The sequence below is a fragment of the Euphorbia lathyris genome, chromosome 8, assembly GCF_963576675.1.
Source record: "Euphorbia lathyris chromosome 8, ddEupLath1.1, whole genome shotgun sequence".
NCBI classification, from domain to species: domain Eukaryota; kingdom Viridiplantae; phylum Streptophyta; class Magnoliopsida; order Malpighiales; family Euphorbiaceae; genus Euphorbia; species Euphorbia lathyris.
The window spans coordinates 55608977-55628685 of NC_088917.1; the positions used below are offsets into that span (position 1 = coordinate 55608977).

Below are 19709 nucleotides of genomic sequence, written 5' to 3' on the forward strand. Positions count from 1 at the left end.
AAAGATTCAAGACATTCAGGTGTGAAAACAAAATTGGCATCCTTCAGTAACAATTGGGTCATAGGCCAGGCAATTTTAGAAAAATCCTTAATAAAGCGCCTATAAAAACCAGCGTGGCCTAAAAAACTCCTAACTGCTTTGACATTTGAAGGGGGAGGTAGTTTTTCAATGACCTCAACTTTAGCAGGGTCTACCTCAATCCTTTTTCGTGATACCTTATGCCCTAAAACTATACACTCAGTGACCATAAACTGACACTTTTCCCAGTTTAGGACTAGGTCAGTTTCCTCACATCTTTGCAGCATTAATCCCAAGTTATGCAAACAGCTATCAAAAGTGGTACCAAAAACAGAAAAATCATCCATAAAGACCTCCATGAATTTTTCTATCATATCAGAAAATATAGCTGTCATACACCTCTGAAACGTAGCAGGTGCATTGCATAACCCGAAGGGCATCCGTCTATATGCAAATGTCCCAAAAGGGCAAGTGAAAGTGGTCTTTTCCTGATCGTCAGGATCCACTGATATTTGCATGTAGCCCGAATACCCATCCACACAACAGAAGAAAAACTTACCTGCCATGCGTTCAAGAATTTGATCAATGAACGGAAGAGGGAAATGATCCTTCCTGGTGGCATCGTTCAATTTCCTGTAGTCCACGCACATTCACCACCCGGTGGTTTTCCGCACCGGGATTAGTTCATTCTTCTCATTCAATGTCACTGTTGTGCCCCCCTTCTTCGGCACCATATGCACGAGACTCACCCACTGGGTGTCAGAGATTGGATAGATCATCCCTGCATCAAGCAACTTAATTACCTCAGCCTTCACTACTTCCTTCATTTTTGGGTTGAGTCTTCTCTGTGGTTGAGCAGTCGGCTTCACCTTATCCTCCATATAGAGCCGGTGTTCACAAAGAGACGGGTTGATTCCCTTGATGTCCGACATTTGCCATCCAAACGCTCCCTTGTGCTTCCTCATCACCTCCACCAAGCGATCTTCCTCAGGACCTGTAAGTTCAGCCGAAATAATCATAGCTAAGTGTAAAGGAGGTGCCAAGAACACGTATTTTAAATGGGCAGGTAAGGGTTTGAGGTCGAGGGTCGGCGATTCTTCAATCGAGGTCTTAGGCCTTGTCTTTGTTTCTCTGTCTAGGAGTTCGTCGTGCTGGGCCCAATGACAACCCTCTTTACCTTTTACCTCGGTCTCCAAATCCAATGGCTCCTCATCTAGTTCAATACTCAGGTTCCGTTCTTCAATTTCCTGGAAAACATTCTCAACCAAAGAGTCAGTTACGCTCAGAAAATTACAACATTCATCATCAACAAGAAATTTCATAGATTTTAGAATGTTGAATTCCACTTCCTCGTTTTGAAGCCTGAGAATCAGTTTGCCTCCCTCAACATCAATCAGTGTTCGTCCAGTTGCGAGAAAAGGCCTCCCTAACAAGATCGGGACTTGATCATCTTCTTCAATGTCCATGATCACGAAGTCAGCTGGGAAGATGAACTGATCTACCTTGACCAAAAGGTCTTCTACCACTCCAACCGGACGCCTTATAGACCTGTCAGTCAACTGAATTGTGACTGACGTGGGCTTTGGATCTCCCATTCCTAATTTCCTATAAACAGACAACGGCATAACATTTATGCTTGCACCAAGATCACATAAAGCACGTTTAAAATGAACCTTGCCTATTGTACAGGGAATGCTAAAACTACCAGGATCTTTAGATTTTTTAGGTAACGGATTTCTTAGCATGGCAGAACATTCCTGGCTTAGCATTACAGTCTCATGATCTCCTAGTTTTCTCTTTTTAGAGATCAGCCCTTTTAAAAAATTTCCATACACAGGCATATTCTCAAGAAGTTCAAGAAACGGGAGGTTAATCTCGATTTTCTTAAACACATTTAACATTTTGGAATAATCCTTGTCTAACTTAGCTCTCCTAGAAGTAGGATAAGGCAAGGTAACCTGTGTTGGTGGTACATCAGTTTCAGTAATCGGAGTTGGATCAGAAACACTTACCTATGGAGCAGACGGGGTAGAGATATTACCAGGAATGGGGTCTGCCTTGTCTTGCTGAGGCACAAAGGCTGGTGCGCTTACCTGTGTTCCGCTCCTAAGTGTGATTGCTCGTGCTTCCTCTTCTACCAAATTACTGACCTGTGTTTGAAGCCTTTGGCAGAAAGCTTCATTGTGTGCCAATCTTCCTTTTATGGCACTCAGGCTCTCTCTCAGGACATCTATACTTCTTTCCCATTCAGTCTCAGAACCTGATCCTCGATGTCTGTCCTGCTGCCAATGCGTGCCATTTGACCCATATTATTTTAGATAATGGATCTGTTCAAGTACAATCGGGCACTCCACGTTCTTGTGCCCTCCGCTGCACACCTCACAGCTTGCTACTGGTTCCGATGATTTCAGGTGAGTTTCCAGTAGATCTACTTTTTCTATAAGCGCTGCTATCTGATGATTTGATTCCGAAAATATTCCAGGGAACTCTTTGGTTGTTGTGCCTCTTTTTGGAGCCGGCTTCTCAACTTGCCAACATGCGCTTCATTCAGCTAATTCTTTCATCAGATTGTATGCTTGAACTGCAGTCTTGTTGAATAGATTTCGTCCCGCTGCTGCATCCAGAAAGGCACGGTTGACAGGAGATATTCCTGAGTAGAACATGTCAACAAGCTGGTACCGCTGGTAACCATGGTAGGGGCACCGTCTTAACAACTTCTGGAACCTCTCCCAGGCTAGATGCAAGTTCTCACTGTCGGACTGCCTAAACGAGGTGATGTCGCTTCTGAATTATGAAGTCTTTGACGGAGGGAAGTACTTTGCTAGAAACGCTGATACTGTAGTGTCCCAGTCAGTGAGAGACCCTGGCTCAATGGATTGTAGCCATTCTGCAGCTTCTTCTTTCAAAGAAAATCTAAACAGCTTCTGGAAGATCTGTTCAGATGCGACGTCTTCACACTTGAAACTGCTGCAGTATTCCATGAATTTGTCGAGATGTGAGTTAGGATCTTCGTAGTAATCCCCACCGAACTGTCCCGAGTTCTGGATCATCTGAATCATTGTTGGTCTGATTTCAAATGACATTGCTGTTATTGTCGGATCGAGAATGCCAGAGGTGCTTATAGGCCGTTTTGCCCTCAACAGCTCCATGACCGACGGATCTTCGGCCATTGTGTCACCCTTTTACGTCCTGCAAGAACAATATCAGCTTAAGAATCAAAATGCAATGATTAGTAATTCCCAGAACCTCGGTTCTTGGAATTCCAAACAATTATATAAACCTATCACCAAAAGTAAACTAGTTATAAACAAAAGTAGTCCCCGGCAACGGCGCCAAAAACTTGATGCTCGTAAAATATATAGCGGTTAACAGGACAAGTGTATCCTATCACAGCAAGTAATACAGTGCTAAGCACAGGATCGAACCACAAGGACTATTTATCCCAACTAGTCGGCCCAAGGTAGGAACACAATTGTTCGGAAGGGTAAATATGTGGTAGAGTGATTAAAGAGGCTAATTTCTAAAATAAAAGATAAAAACGTTTGACAGGGAAGAATTCGAATTAATTGATGACACAATCTAAGATGGGGATTCCCTTAATTGGATCCCATGTATGATTTACTGGGATTTAGTTTCATATCATAATGACAATTGACGGTAACCACCTAATTAACCACGTGGAGATTGTCAGTCTCCTGTAGTCTATTCGCATGCATTTGGTTGACGGCTTGATTAGGCATATAACCTAGGGCATGCAAAGCATTAGGGTCTGTGGTGATTAAGGCTAAAGCCGTAGCCCAGCCACTAGCCCGCACTCCTAGTGGTCTCTAGCGAGGTCAGATTATGCTAATTCGGATTAGGTAATTCCTTGGTCAGGTATCTACCTATCTGCAATCCCAAATTTGTCAGACTCAAGGCATTAGGTTCTGCTATATCAGGCTAGTTGATCATCATCGAATCTCATTCTAGCAATCATCCTATCTCTGACAAATCTAGACATTAAGCTCACATAATCTAATCAATTGGAAACAATCCAGTAAACTAAATCCCTAATCATACATGGTTACGCAATCAATTCATCCCCATCCCAGATTAGATGGGGATTAGTTCATAGTTAAATTAAACAAGCAACTATAACACGCATTATAAGCCTGAATCATCATTAATTCAAATAAGCAAAAAGCAAAAGACAGAGTGAGGAATTAGGAATATAAAACCCGATTTCGCCTGATTCTGATTACAAATCGGGAGAGCCACTATCCTATATCAATCTTCCCCCAAGCTAAGAGATGTTACAATGGAAGTAAAACAATAAAATTGAATACAAGGAAAGAGAGGGAGAAGAACAAAAAAAAGAAAAAGGAAGAACCCTAACAAAGATGACATCCTTTTCTATTTATAGTGCAGGCTTAGTTAGGGGTAGTTTGGGCAATTTGCAGGTTAAAATTCGCGCCTAAGGAGTGAGGAAACGCTGGGAAATTGCTTCCAGCGTTTCGTCTCATCGAGACAAGAAGTATCTCAATGAGACAAGAGGGTGTCTCGACGAGACACTAGGCGTCTCGTCGAGACACCACGCGATAGTTCCTTTTTGGGAACCATCGGCCCGCCTCGTCTCGTCGAGACGGGCAGTGTCTCGACGAGACGAGGGCCTGTCTCGATGAGACATGCACTGTCTCGGCGAGACAGGCACTAAATTGAAACCGATGCATGCAAAAATCAACTGCCTAAGATTCTTTTTATTTCTAACTACTGAAAGCGAAATATTGAAAGCAAAAGCAAAATATGCCACAAAACACAAATACAAATAGTGGCATAAAACATGCAATTGGTACATGTACAAAATGTCCTATCTTATTGCCTCCTCCCCCACACTAAATCATGCATTTAATTCCAAAAGATGCATATATATGAAATTGAACAGTAAGTGAAAGAAAAGAGATAGGATAGGAAAAACTCCCTCAGGGGGCCTCTATGTAACGCAGTGTTTCCACTACGCCCAAGTTATCTTCATAAATTTTCAGACGCTGCCCATTGACCTTGAAAGGGGCATTTTGGCCGTCTGTGATCTCGACTGCTCCGGAGGAGAATAACTGGGTGACCTCAAACGGTCCATACCACCTCGACTTCAGCTTACCAGGGAATAGTCGCTGCCTGGAGTTGTACAGTAAAACCTTATCCCCTACCTCAAAGTGGCGTTTGATTATTCTCTTAGCATTACAGTCTCATGATCTCCTAGTTTTCTCTTTTTAGAGATCAGCCCTTTTAAAAAATTTCCATACACAGGCATATTCTCAAGAAGTTCAAGAAACGGGAGGTTAATCTCGATTTTCTTAAACACATTTAACATTTTGGAATAATCCTTGTCTAACTTAGCTCTCCTAGAAGTAGGATAAGGCAAGGTAACCTGTGTTGGTGGTACATCAGTTTCAGTAATCGGAGTTGGATCAGAAACACTTACCTATGGAGCAGACGGGGTAGAGATATTACCAGGAATGGGGTCTGCCTTGTCTTGCTGAGGCACAAAGGCTGGTGCGCTTACCTGTGTTCCGCTCCTAAGTGTGATTGCTCGTGCTTCCTCTTCTACCAAATTACTGACCTGTGTTTGAAGCCTTTGGCAGAAAGCTTCATTGTGTGCCAATCTTCCTTTTATGGCACTCAGGCTCTCTCTCAGGACATCTATACTTCTTTCCCATTCAGTCTCAGAACCTGATCCTCGATGTCTGTCCTGCTGCCAATGCGTGCCATTTGACCCATATTATTTTAGATAATGGATCTGTTCAAGTACAATCGGGCACTCCACGTTCTTGTGCCCTCCGCTGCACACCTCACAGCTTGCTACTGGTTCCGATGATTTCAGGTGAGTTTCCAGTAGATCTACTTTTTCTATAAGCGCTGCTATCTGATGATTTGATTCCGAAAATATTCCAGGGAACTCTTTGGCTGTTGTGCCTCTTTTTGGAGCCGGCTTCTCAACTTGCCAACATGCGCTTCATTCAGCTAATTCTTTCATCAGATTGTATGCTTGAACTGCAGTCTTGTTGAATAGATTTCGTCCCGCTGCTGCATCCAGAAAGGCACGGTTGACAGGAGATATTCCTGAGTAGAACATGTCAACAAGCTGGTACCGCTGGTAACCATGGTAGGGGCACCGTCTTAACAACTTCTGGAACCTCTCCCAGGCTAGATGCAAGTTCTCACTGTCGGACTGCCTAAACGAGGTGATGTCGCTTCTGAATTATGAAGTCTTTGACGGAGGGAAGTACTTTGCTAGAAACGCTGATACTGTAGTGTCCCAGTCAGTGAGAGACCCTGGCTCAATGGATTGTAGCCATTCTGCAGCTTCTTCTTTCAAAGAAAATCTAAACAGCTTCTGGAAGATCTGTTCAGATGCGACGTCTTCACACTTGAAACTGCTGCAGTATTCCATGAATTTGTCGAGATGTGAGTTAGGATCTTCGTAGTAATCCCCACCGAACTGTCCCGAGTTCTGGATCATCTGAATCATTGTTGGTCTGATTTCAAATGACATTGCTGTTATTGTCGGATCGAGAATGCCAGAGGTGCTTATAGGCCGTTTTGCCCTCAACAGCTCCATGACCGACGGATCTTCGGCCATTGTGTCACCCTTTTACGTCCTGCAAGAACAATATCAGCTTAAGAATCAAAATGCAATGATTAGTAATTCCCAGAACCTCGGTTCTTGGAATTCCAAACAATTATATAAACCTATCACCAAAAGTAAACTAGTTATAAACAAAAGTAGTCCCCGGCAACGGCGCCAAAAACTTGATGCTCGTAAAATATATAGCGGTTAACAGGACAAGTGTATCCTATCACAGCAAGTAATACAGTGCTAAGCACAGGATCGAACCACAAGGACTATTTATCCCAACTAGTCGGCCCAAGGTAGGAACACAATTGTTCGGAAGGGTAAATATGTGGTAGAGTGATTAAAGAGGCTAATTTCTAAAATAAAAGATAAAAACGTTTGACAGGGAAGAATTCGAATTAATTGATGACACAATCTAAGATGGGGATTCCCTTAATTGGATCCCATGTATGATTTACTGGGATTTAGTTTCATATCATAATGACAATTGACGGTAACCACCTAATTAACCACGTGGAGATTGTCAGTCTCCTGTAGTCTATTCGCATGCATTTGGTTGACGGCTTGATTAGACATATAACCTAGGGCATGCAAAGCATTAGGGTCTGTGGTGATTAAGGCTAAAGCCGTAGCCCAGCCACTAGCCCGCACTCCTAGTGGTCTCTAGCGAGGTCAGATTATGCTAATTCGGATTAGGTAATTCCTTGGTCAGGTATCTACCTATCTGCAATCCCAAATTTGTCAGACTCAAGGCATTAGGTTCTGCTATATCAGGCTAGTTGATCATCATCGAATCTCATTCTAGCAATCATCCTATCTCTGACAAATCTAGACATTAAGCTCACATAATCTAATCAATTGGAAACAATCCAGTAAACTAAATCCCTAATCATACATGGTTACGCAATCAATTCATCCCCATCCCAGATTAGATGGGGATTAGTTCATAGTTAAATTAAACAAGCAACTATAACACGCATTATAAGCCTGAATCATCATTAATTCAAATAAGCAAAAAGCAAGAGACAGAGTGAGGAATTAGGAATATAAAACCCGATTTCGCCTGATTCTGATTGCAAATCGGGAGAGCCACTATCCTATATCAATCTTCCCCCAAGCTAAGAGATGTTACAATGGAAGTAAAACAATAAAATTGAATACAAGGAAAGAGAGGGAGAAGAACAAAAAAAAGAAAAAGGAAGAACCCTAACAAAGATGACATCCTTTTCTATTTATAGTGCAGGCTTAGTTAGGGGTAGTTTGGGCAATTTGCAGGTTAAAATTCGCGCCTAAGGAGTGAGGAAACGCTGGGAAATTGCTTCCAGCGTTTCGTCTTATCGAGACAAGAAGTATCTCAATGAGACAAGAGGGTGTCTCGACGAGACACTAGGCGTCTCGTCGAGACACCACGCGATAGTTCCTTTTTGGGAACCATCGGCCCGCCTCGTCTCGTCGAGACGGGCAGTGTCTCGACGAGACGAGGGCCTGTCTCGATGAGACATGCACTGTCTCGGCGAGACAGGCACTAAATTGAAACCGATGCATGCAAAAATCAACTGCCTAAGATTCTTTTTATTTCTAACTACTGAAAGCGAAATATTGAAAGCAAAAGCTAAATATGCCACAAAACACAAATACAAATAGTGGCATAAAACATGCAATTGGTACATGTACAAAATGTCCTATCTTATTGCCTCCTCCCCCACACTAAATCATGCATTTAATTCCAAAAGATGCATATATATGAAATTGAACAGTAAGTGAAAGAAAAGAGATAGGATAGGAAAAACTCCCTCAGGGGGCCTCTATGTAACGCAGTGTTTCCACTATGCCCAAGTTATCTTCATAAATTTTCAGACGCTGCCCATTGACCTTGAAAGGGGCATTTTGGCCGTCTGTGATCTCGACTGCTCCGGAGGAGAATAACTGGGTGACCTCAAACGGTCCATACCACCTCGACTTCAGCTTACCAGGGAATAGTCGCTGCCTGGAGTTGTACAGTAAAACCTTATCCCCTACCTCAAAGTGGCGTTTGATTATTCTCTTGTCATGCCATCTTTTCGTCCTCTCCTTGTAGATCCGTGAATTCTCATAAGCACTGAGCCTGAACTCTTCCAGGGCATCAAGCTGCAATAACCGTTTCTCACATGCAACTCGTGTATCAAAGTTTAGAAAACGGGTAGCCCAGTAGGCTTTATGTTCGAGTTCTACAGGGAGATGACATGCCTTACCGTAAACTAGCCTGAATGGGGACATGCCAATTGGTGTTTTGAACGCTGTCCTATATGCCCATAAGGCATCATCTAATTTGAGTGACCAATTATGCCTAGAGGAATTTACTGTTTTTTCAAGAATGGTTTTGATCTCTCTATTTGACACTTCAACTTGACCACTGGTCTGGGAATGATACGGGGTAGCCACTTTATGAGTGACCCCGTATTTATGCAGGACCTGTTTAAAAGCTTGGTTACAAAAATGAGACCCGCCATCGCTAATAATGGTGCGGGGGGTGCCAAACCGTGTGAAGATATTCTTTTGCAAGAATCGGATGACAGCCCGCGCATCATTACTAGGCAGGGCTACAGCCTCCACCCATTTAGAAACGTAGTCCACGGCTACAAGGATGTACTCGTTATTGAACGACTTCAGGAAAGGTCCCATAAAGTCTATCCCCCAAACATCAAAGATTTCACAGACTAAAATTGGTTTCATAGGCATGGCATGTCTTTGTGAAACGTTACCAGTTCGTTGACACTTATCACAGTTTTTAACAAAATTAAAAGCGTCATGGAAGATTGTGGGCCAATATAACCCACTCTGGAGTATCTTAGCTGCAGTTCTGTCCGCGCCATGGTGGCCACCTACCTCTTTAGAATGACAGAATGCAAGGACGGAAGCTACCTCCTCCTCAGGAATGCACCGACGGATGATGTTGTCGCCACAAACCTTGAATAGGTAGGGATCATCCCAGAGGTACTGCTTTGCGTCGTGCAGGAACTTCCTCCTCTGCTGGTAAGAGAGGTCTGGAGGGATCAGCTTTCCTACAAGGAAATTAGCAAAATTGGCAAACCAAGGGACATGTCTAATTGACAGTAAGTGCTCGCCGGGAAATGACTCCTGGATGTCTGCATCGGTGTCTATATCCACCTCCTCTTGTTCCAATCTAGAAAGATGATCAACAAACACATTTTCAACTCCCTTCTTATCTCGTATCTCCAGATCAAACTCCTGCAGTAATAGAATCCACCTAAGGAGTCTAGGTTTGGCATCCTGTTTTGAAAACAAATACCTCAATGCAGCATGGTCAGTGTAAACAATAACTTTTGAAAGCACCAAATATGAACGAAACTTGTCAAGTGCAAAAATCACAGCTAATAACTCTTTTTCTGTGGTGGTATAATTTAATTGAGCGTCATTCAGAGTTATACTAGCATATGAAATCGGTCGGCAAATTTTATCCACTTTCTGACCTAAGCATGCACCTACAGCTGTGTCACTGACATCACACATTAGCTCGAATGGTAAATCCCAGTTGGGACTAACCATTATGGGAGCTTTAATCAATTTGTCTTTTAAAGTGTTAAAAGATTCAAGACATTCAGGTGTGAAAACAAAATTGGCATCCTTCAGCAACAATTGGGTCATAGGCCTGGCAATTTTAGAAAAATCCTTAATAAAGCGCCTATAAAAACCAGCGTGGCCTAAAAAACTCCTAACTGCTTTGACATTTGAAGGGGGAGGTAGTTTTTCAATGACCTCAACTTTAGCAGGGACTACCTCAATCCCTTTTCGTGATACCTTATGCCCTAAAACTATACACTCAGTGACCATAAACTGACACTTTTCCCAGTTTAGGACTAGGTCAGTTTCCTCACATCTTTGCAGCATTAATCCCAAGTTATGCAAACAGCTATCAAAAGTGGTACCAAAAACAGAAAAATCATCCATAAAGACCTCCATGAATTTTTCTATCATATCAGAAAATATAGCTGTCATACACCTCTGAAACGTAGCAGGTGCATTGCATAACCCGAAGGGCATCCGTCTATATGCAAATGTCCCAAAAGGGCAAGTGAAAGTGGTCTTTTCCTGATCGTCAGGATCCACTAGATATTTGCATGTAGCCCGAATACCCATCCACACAACAGAAGAAAAACTTACCTGCCATGCGTTCAAGCATTTGATCAATGAACGGAAGAGGGAAATGATCCTTCCTGGTGGCGTCGTTCAATTTCCTGTAGTCCACGCACATTCGCCACCCGGTGGTTTTCCGCACCGGGATTAGTTCATTCTTCTCATTCAATGTCACTGTTGTGCCCCCCTTCTTCGGCACCATATGCACGGGACTCACCCACTGGGTGTCAGAGATTGGATAGATCATCCCTGCATCAAGCAACTTAATTACCTTAGCCTTCACTACTTCCTTCATTTTTGGGTTGAGTCTTCTCTGTGGTTGAGCAGTCGGCTTCACCTTATCCTCCATATAGTGCCGGTGTTCACAAAGAGACAGGCTGATTCCCTTGATGTCCGACATTTGCCATCCAAACGCTCCCTTGTGCTTCCTCATCACCTCCACCAAGCGATCTTCCTCAGGACCTGTAAGTTCAGCCGAAATAATCACAGGTAAGTGTAAAGGAGGTGCCAAGAACACGTATTTTAAATGGGCAGGTAAGGGTTTGAGGTCGAGGGTCGGCGGTTCTTCAATCGAGGTCTTAGGCCTTGTCTTTATTTCTCTGTCCAGGAGTTCGTCGTGCTGGGCCCAATGACAACTCTCTTTACCTTCTACCTCGGTCTCCAAATCCAATGGCTCCTCATCTAGTTCAATACTCAGGTTCCGTTCTTCAGTTTCCTGGAAAACATTCTCAACCAAAGAGTCAGTTACGCTCAGAAAATTACAACATTCATCATCAACAGGAAATTTCATAGATTTTAGAATGTTGAATTCCACTTCCTCGTTTTGAAGCCTGAGAATCAGTTTGCCTCCCTCAACATCAATCAGTGTTCGTACAGTGGCGAGAAAAGGCCTCCCTAACAAGATTGGGACTTGATCATCTTCTTCAATGTCCATGATCACGAAGTCAGCTGGGAAGATGAACTGATCTACCTTGACCAAAAGGTCTTCTACCACTCCAACCGGACGCCTTATAGACCTGTCAGCCAACTGAATTGTGACTGACGTGGGCTATGGGTCTCCCGTTCCTAATTTCCTGTAAACAGACAACGGCATAAGATTTATGCTTGCACCAAGATCACATAAAGCACGTTTAAAATGAACCTTGCCTATTGTACAGGGAATGCTAAAACTACCAGGATCTTTAGATTTTTTAGGTAACGGATTTCTTAGCATGGCAGAACATTCTTGGCTTAGCATTACAGTCTCATGATCTCCTAGTTTTCTCTTTTTAGAGATCAGCTCTTTTAAAAAATTTCCATACACAGGCATATTCTCAAGAAGTTCAAGAAACGGGAGGTTAATCTCGATTTTCTTAAACACATTTAACATTTTGGAATAATCCTTGTCTAACTTAGCTCTCCTAGAAGTAGGATAAGGCAAGGTAACCTGTGTTGGTGGTACATCAGTTTCAGTAATCGGAGTTGGATCAGAAACACTTACCTGTGGAGCAGACGAGGTAGAGATATTACCAGGAATGGGGTCTGCCTTGTCTTGCTGAGGCACAAAGGCTGGTGCGCTTACCTGTGTTCCGCTCCTAAGTGTGATTGCTCGTGCTTCCTCTTCTACCAAATTACTGACCTGTGTTTGAAGCCTTTGGCAGAAAGCTTCATTATGTGCCAATCTTCCTTTTATGGCACTCAGGCTCTCTCTCAGGACATCTATACTTCTTTCCCATTCAGTCTCAGAACCTGATCCTCGATGTCTGTCCTGCTGCCAATGCGTGCCATTTGACCCATATTGTTTTAGATAATGGATCTGTTCAAGTACAATCGGGCACTCCACGTTCTTGTGCCCTCCGCTGCACACCTCACAGCTTGCTACTGGTTCCGATGATTTCAGGTGAGTTTCCAGTAGATCTACTTTTTCTGTAAGCGCTGCTATCTGATGATTTGATTCCGAAAATATTCCAGGGAACTCTTTGGCTGTTGTGCCTCTTCTTCGAGCCGGCTTCTCAACTTGCCAACATGCGCTTTGTTCAGCTAATTCTTTCATCAGATTGTATGCTTGAACTGCAGTCTTGTTGAATAGATTTCCTCCCGCTGCTGCATCCAGAAAGGCACGGCTGACAGGAGATATTCCTGAGTAGAATATGTCAACAAGCTGGTACCGCTGGTAACCATGGTGGGGGCACCGTCTTAACAACTTCTGGAACCTCTCCCAGGCTAGATGCAAGTTCTCACTGTCGGACTGCCTAAACGAGGTGATGTCGCTTCTGAATTGTGAAGTCTTTGACGGAGGGAAGTACTTTGCTAGAAACGCTGATAATGTAGTGTCCCAGTCAGTGAGAGACCCTGGCTCAATGGATTGTAGCCATTCTGCAGCTTCTTCTTTCAAAGAAAATCTAAACAGCTTCTGGAAGATCTGTTCAGATGCGACGTCTTCACACTTGAAAGTGCTGCAGTATTCCATAAATTTGTCGAGATGTGAGTTAGGATCTTCGTAGTAATCCCCACCGAACTGTCCCGAGTTCTGGATCATCTGAATCATTGTTGGTCTGATTTCAAATGACATTGCTGTTATTGTCGGATCGAGAATGCTAGAGGTGCTTATAGGCCGCTTTGCCCTCAACAGCTCCATGACCGACGGATCTTCGGCCATTGTGTCACCCTTTTACGTCCTGCAAGAACAATATCAGCTTAAAAATCAAAATGCAATGATTAGTAATTCCCAGAACCTCGGTTCTTGGAATTCCAAACAATTATATAAACCTATCACCAAAAGTAAACTAGTTATAAACAAAAGTAGTCCCCGGCAACGGCGCCAAAAACTTGATGCTCGTAAAATATATAGCGGTTAACAGGACAAGTGTATCCTATCGCAGCAAGTAATACAGTGCTAAGCACAGGATCGAACCACAAGGACTATTTATCCCAACTAGTCGGCCCAAGGTAGGAACACAATTGTTCGGAAGGGTAAATATGTGGTAGAGTGTTTAAAGAGGCTAATTTCTAAAATAAAAGATAAAAACGTTTGACAGGGAAGAATTCGAATTAATTGATGACACAATCTAAGATGGGGATTCCCTTAATTGGATCCCATGTATGATTTACTGGGATTTAGTTTCATATCATAATGACAATTGACGGTAACCACCTAATTAACCACGTGGAGATTGTCAGTCTCATGTAGTCTATTCGCATGCATTTGGTTGACGGCTTGATTAGGCATATAACCTAGGGCATGCAAAGCATTAGGGTCTGTGGTGATTAAGGCTAAAGCCGTAGCCCAGCCACTAGCCCGCACTCCTAGTGGTCTCTAGCGAGGTCAGATTATGCTAATTCGGATTAGGTAATTCCTTGGTCAGGTATCTACCTATCTGCAATCCCAAATTTGTCAGACTCAAGGCATTAGGTTCTGCTATGTCAGGCTAGTTGATCATCATCGAATCTCATTCTAGCAATCATCCTATCTCTGACAAATCTAGACATTAAGCTCACATAATCTAATCAATTGGAAACAATCCAGTAAACTAAATCCCTAATCATACATGGTTACGCAATCAATTCATCCCCATCCCAGATTAGATGGGGATTAGTTCATAGTTAAATTAAACAAGCAACTATAACACGCATTATAAGCCTGAATCATCATTAATTCAAATAAGCAAAAAGCAAGAGACAGAGTGAGGAATTAGGAATATAAAACCCGATTTCGCCTGATTCTGCTTACAAATCGGGAGAGCCACTATCCTATATCAATCTTCCCCCAAGCTAAGAGCTGCTACAATGGAAGTAAAACAATAAAATTGAATACAAGGAAAGAGAGGGAGAAGAACAAAAAAAAGAAAAAGGAAGAACCCTAACAAAGATGACATCCTTTTCTATTTATAGTGCAGGCTTAGTTAGGGGTAGTTTGGGCAATTTGCAGGTTAAAATTCGCGCCTAAGGAGTGAGGAATCGCTGGGAAATTGCTTCCAGCGTTTCGTCTCGTCGAGACAAGAAGTATCTCAACGAGATAAGAGGGTGTCTCGACGAGACACTAGGCGTCTCGTCGAGACACCACGCGATAGTTCCTTTTTGGGAACCATCGGCCCGCCTCGTCTCGACGAGACGGGCAGTGTCTCGACGAGACGAGGGCCTGTCTCGATGAGACATGCACTGTCTCGGTGAGACAGGCACTAAATTGGGGCTGAGTCCGGGTTTTTTTCCTTTGTTTTGGTCCCTGGACTTCCGAAATATACTCCGACGGTCCCTGAATTGTCCGGAGGTGCTCCACAAGGCACGGGTCTGGTTCGAAAATGCTCAAACAGTCCCAAAACACCTGAAAATACAGAAAATGCCATAAATAATGGAAATTACTGATTTTGACTGAAAGATAGCAAAATGATACTGAAATTGAATGGAAATAAAGCAAAAACGAACTAAAACAATCCTAAAAACCCTATATAAATGGGAGCTATCAGTAGGCAGAGAGGCCGAACCAGGATAAGTGATACTAAGTAATTTCTAACTCTCATATATATATATATATATATATATATATATATATATATGTACGTGCTTGTGTTGATTGTTATATTTACTCAGCATATAAATTGTTAGAAGCTGACACTGAGTAAATTGGAGTGCTGAGTTGGAAACTGACCACGCAAGTGTCAATTCCCAACTCTCAAGTAAAACAGTCTTAGTCAGCATCTGACTAAAGCTGTCTTACGCTAAGTTCGGCCAAGCTGACCAAAGCTGAGTTAATCAACTTATCGAAATAATTAAGTCAACAAGATTAATTAGCGAAAAAGTTATATTAGTTCCTAACCCCCCCTCCTTGGAACTAATCACACGGGACCAACACCTTTCACTTACATCTACAACTAGTCATTCCCAAAGAAACACAAGACACACAATTATTCTGACTTCACTCTACTTTCTAAGACATTCTTACTTCACTTTTAGTAACTTAGTCATCATGCTGCCCCTAGAGCCTACATTCAATAGTGTTTGGTGGAAAAGGAACAATATTGTCATGAACGTGAGAAAACAACATACATCCTTTGAGAACCAAATTTAGTTGCGTTTGCTAGAGCAAGTAATTGGTAGATGTTAACTGGATAGAGAGAGGTTGTGAGGCATATTCGGAGAAAACTTAGACAAAAGAGAGGTAGTTTGTTTATTGGTCCCATCGATGGACTGCATGCTTGCACATGCAGTGGAGCTGTTAATAGAGGCGGTGGATGAAGAAGATAGGAAAGAACTACTCAACTTATTTTAGGGTTAGGTGTTTAAACCGTTTGTGGCTTTGATATTATGGGAGAATACATCTTCTCCTATATTATCAAACATAATAATACGCATACAGGGGTGTTAACGAGCCAAATTGAGATAAGTCTTGTTAGGTTCATTGTTGGCTCGTTAATGTCTCGAGTCGATCTCGAGCTCTAGTGAGCCCTTTCAAACCGAACTTTAATCAAGCTTCGACTAAACCGAACTCAAATACTTCACAAGTTGCTCTTACTCATTATGTAAAACCCGAAAAACCATAGGGCAATCCTAACCCTAATACAACACATCGTGTAGGATATAATAATACAAAGTACTAGGCATACTATATGAGCTCATGTAGATTGCTTATAAAGAGAAAATAAGAAAAGTAATAACTCCTTTTTATTTGCATGTTTTAAATTTGATTATTGAGTGTGAAATTGAAATTGGTAGTTGCTTAATTTCCTAAATTTAAGGGTGGAAAAGCAAACTGCAATTTTGTACTTTTGTTAATTTATTTAATTAATGTTTTCTAATATCAACTTGATAATTAGGCAACCAATCTCAGCATTAATGACATGATATAGGTGGCCGATTTCTGATTAAGAGAGATTAATTAGGAAATTGATGACATCTTAAGACACTCCAACAAAGCTTAAGAGTAAAAACAACAAGTTTCTTGCATTACTGGTGACTTCTTCAACTATATTAATTTCAGCCTTGTCTTCTAATATTATTCTTACTTCTCCCTTTATCAATCTCTCTCTAGGCCTTCAAATAATATCATTCTCCTATTTATTCAACTTTATTTTATTACTAGAAGGATATTCGAGTTATATAGCTTTTCAATTTAGCAATGTGAGATATTTAATATGTCCCCTCACGGAGATATTAAATGAATGGAATTGGGATATCGATGGAATATAATGAAATAGAGTTACTTTGAGGTTCGTCCAATTCATTTGGTGTGTGACGCTAATGTCATTAAGATCTCAACATTGAACTATGACTCTGATACCATGTAAACAAATGCCTAACTCACCAAAAAGGTACTCTGAATTTCAAAACGTTAAAATTAACTCTCTCAAGTTGCTTACTTGGAATAAATAACCTCTCAAATGTCACATGGCGGTACGTGATTAGAACTTCAAAAAGTTACAACTAACTCCCCAATATCACGCGTTGTCAATCACATATTGCCACATGATATTTGAGGGGTTATTTGTAACAAATAAGTAAGTTGAATGGGTTAATTATAATATTTTGAAGTTGATGGGTCAATTGCAGTTTTTAACAACTTAAGGGGTTGAGGATGTATTAGGGCAATTTTAAAACATTATGATAAAAAATATATATTTAAATTATATAAAAACAAACATTCACAAATATATATTTTTAGTAGGTATTACATATTATGTATTGAAAGTGGGGAAAAATTGGTATTGGAAACACAAACGGCACCGTTTTGCTATAAGGTAGTTAACACATTGTTCTAAATAAGTGATTTTAGTTAGCTTACTATGTTTAGTTAAAAAAAATTAAGCCGAAATGATTTTTTTTTTTTTACATTTAATAGGAAATGGTGAATATTATATTACTGAGAATTGAATTAAAGTGATGTAAACTTTATATGAAAATTGATGATAAAGATTACATAACAATGAAGAAATATTGTTACTTTTCTTAATAATCATATGATTAAATTGTTACCTTATTTTTATAATAAACTTAATCCAATTAAATTACAAGAAATACTTTAATACGACTTACAACCGTATTAATATTTATTTGGAGTATATTTTTCTTTAGTTGTGGCAGGCACTGTAAAAAAAATTAAAAAATTATAAAGAGTTATATGAGCTGCAATACATTAGTATTTGTTAAAGATCAAAATTTGTGACAAATAAAGTGCACAAGTTAAATGTGTGAAGATAGAAACCAAAAGAAAAATTGTGTTAAGAATGAAATTTGAGGTATTTATACATGTCAAAGTTAGATTTGATTTATGGAATGGGAAGACATTTGAAAAAGAAAAGACAAACATAATATTATAATATTGTCCGAAAATATAGATAAAATAGAATTTAACAAGGATCAATCAATCCCACCAACTTTGAACTAACAGCTGGAACATTAAATGGATATGCTTACTGTTACTACTCTTTTATTTTTTCATTTATTTTTTGGCCATGGAAGACCACACTTATGAATTATAATCATTTATTGACCTCTCCAAAGATGCTGGCTGACTTTTTTATTTATTTTATTTTATTTTTCTACTTGTATACATCAATGTGTGTTGGTCAGCGAATTCTATACATGTGCTTCCTTCTTCTTCTTTTTTTATAATTTTATGGCGGCCACTCTCACTTTTTATTTCTTTTTTCATTCAGAAAGTCAAAACAGAAATTTAATTCGCTTTTGTGAGAACATCCAACTCTAACAAAGTCACCATAAAAGAGAAATTCACAACTCCATAATAAAAACTATCCTATTCTTATAACCTCTAGTCTAAGCGTCCGTGTTGGCACATTTACAGAATCAAAAATCATAAAAGATTGAAGTTCGATGAACCCGTTCTGATATTTAAGTTATTAAGTATTTAGGAAAGGTTAAAAAGTAAAGACTAAGGGTCTGTTTGGTTCAACTGTTAGCTAATAGCTGTTGCGGTTGCTGTTAGCTTTGCAGTTGCAGTAAGCTGTTAGCAGGGGTGTAAATAGGGTGGTCTGGAGGCCCGGACTCCTCCGACCACCGGAACCACGGATAGTTTCGGGCCCCCTGTCGCAAATTTTTTTTTATCGAGTATTGAATTTGCCCCCCACCTCCCAAAATGGCCCATTACGTGTTAGGTTTGTTCAAAATTTTAATATTTTGAACCTAATAGGTACTCTCTAAATCCAAATTTCTAATTGTTTTTTAGTATGTTAGGCCTCTCTAAATCCAAATTTTTAATTATTTTTTAGCATGTTAGGTTTCTAATATTTTTTTTTTGCTAGTTAGGCCTCTATAAATCTAAATTTATAATTTGTTTTTGCCTGTTAGACCTTTCTAAATCCAAATTTCTATTTTGTTTTGCCTGTTAGAACTCTTTAAATCCAAATTATTAATTTTTTTTCTTGGTAGGCCTTTGAAATCAATTTTTTTAAATTTTTTTTTACCTGTTCAGTCCTCCCTAAATCCAATTTTTTTTACATGTTAGGATTATTAAACGAAATCTAGCTTAATTTTGAGAAATTGTATATTAATACTTAAAAATTGGTTCTTGACCATTCAAATTATAACACACATATATACAAAAAGAAATTGAGCAAGTTCGATGTAGCAAAAAAAAAAAATTTTTTTTTTACGAACGCACCTGTAAAATCGGTCCCCCAATCGAGTAATCATGTATTCGCCACTGACCAATATACGTGGGAAAGGCAAATGACTACTCGATTGGGGGATTATTAAACGAGTAATCGTGTCTTATTCGTTTTATACGATATCATATGTCCCCCTCTCTTCTGAACTCTTACAGGGATCAATATACGTAGGAGAGGCAAATGACTTTCTTATAGCCTTCGGCTAGCCTCTTGTGGCCTTAGTCTTTGGTCTTAACTTTCTTTCTTTTAACATGTGTGGTTTATGTTTTTTTTCAGGAGTTGATTTTCGTATCAACAAGCATTGTCTAGGTGTCTTATGCTAACGGGCCTTGTTATTCGTGCGGGCTATA

The 19709-nt window shown here is 40.5% G+C and overlaps 3 non-coding genes across 3 annotated transcripts; all 3 read left to right on the forward strand.

Moving 5' to 3' along the window:
• The first annotated feature begins 2703 nt into the window (after positions 1–2703).
• LOC136204450 (small nucleolar RNA R71) lies at positions 2704–2810 on the forward strand. Its single transcript, XR_010675293.1, has one exon. It is a non-coding gene; the product is annotated as a small nucleolar RNA R71 (small nucleolar RNA).
• Positions 2811–6149: 3339 nt separating this feature from the next.
• LOC136204451 (small nucleolar RNA R71) lies at positions 6150–6256 on the forward strand. Its single transcript, XR_010675294.1, has one exon. It is a non-coding gene; the product is annotated as a small nucleolar RNA R71 (small nucleolar RNA).
• Positions 6257–12915: 6659 nt separating this feature from the next.
• LOC136204437 (small nucleolar RNA R71) lies at positions 12916–13022 on the forward strand. The gene has a single exon (XR_010675277.1). It is a non-coding gene; the product is annotated as a small nucleolar RNA R71 (small nucleolar RNA).
• Positions 13023–19709: the final 6687 nt, after the last annotated feature.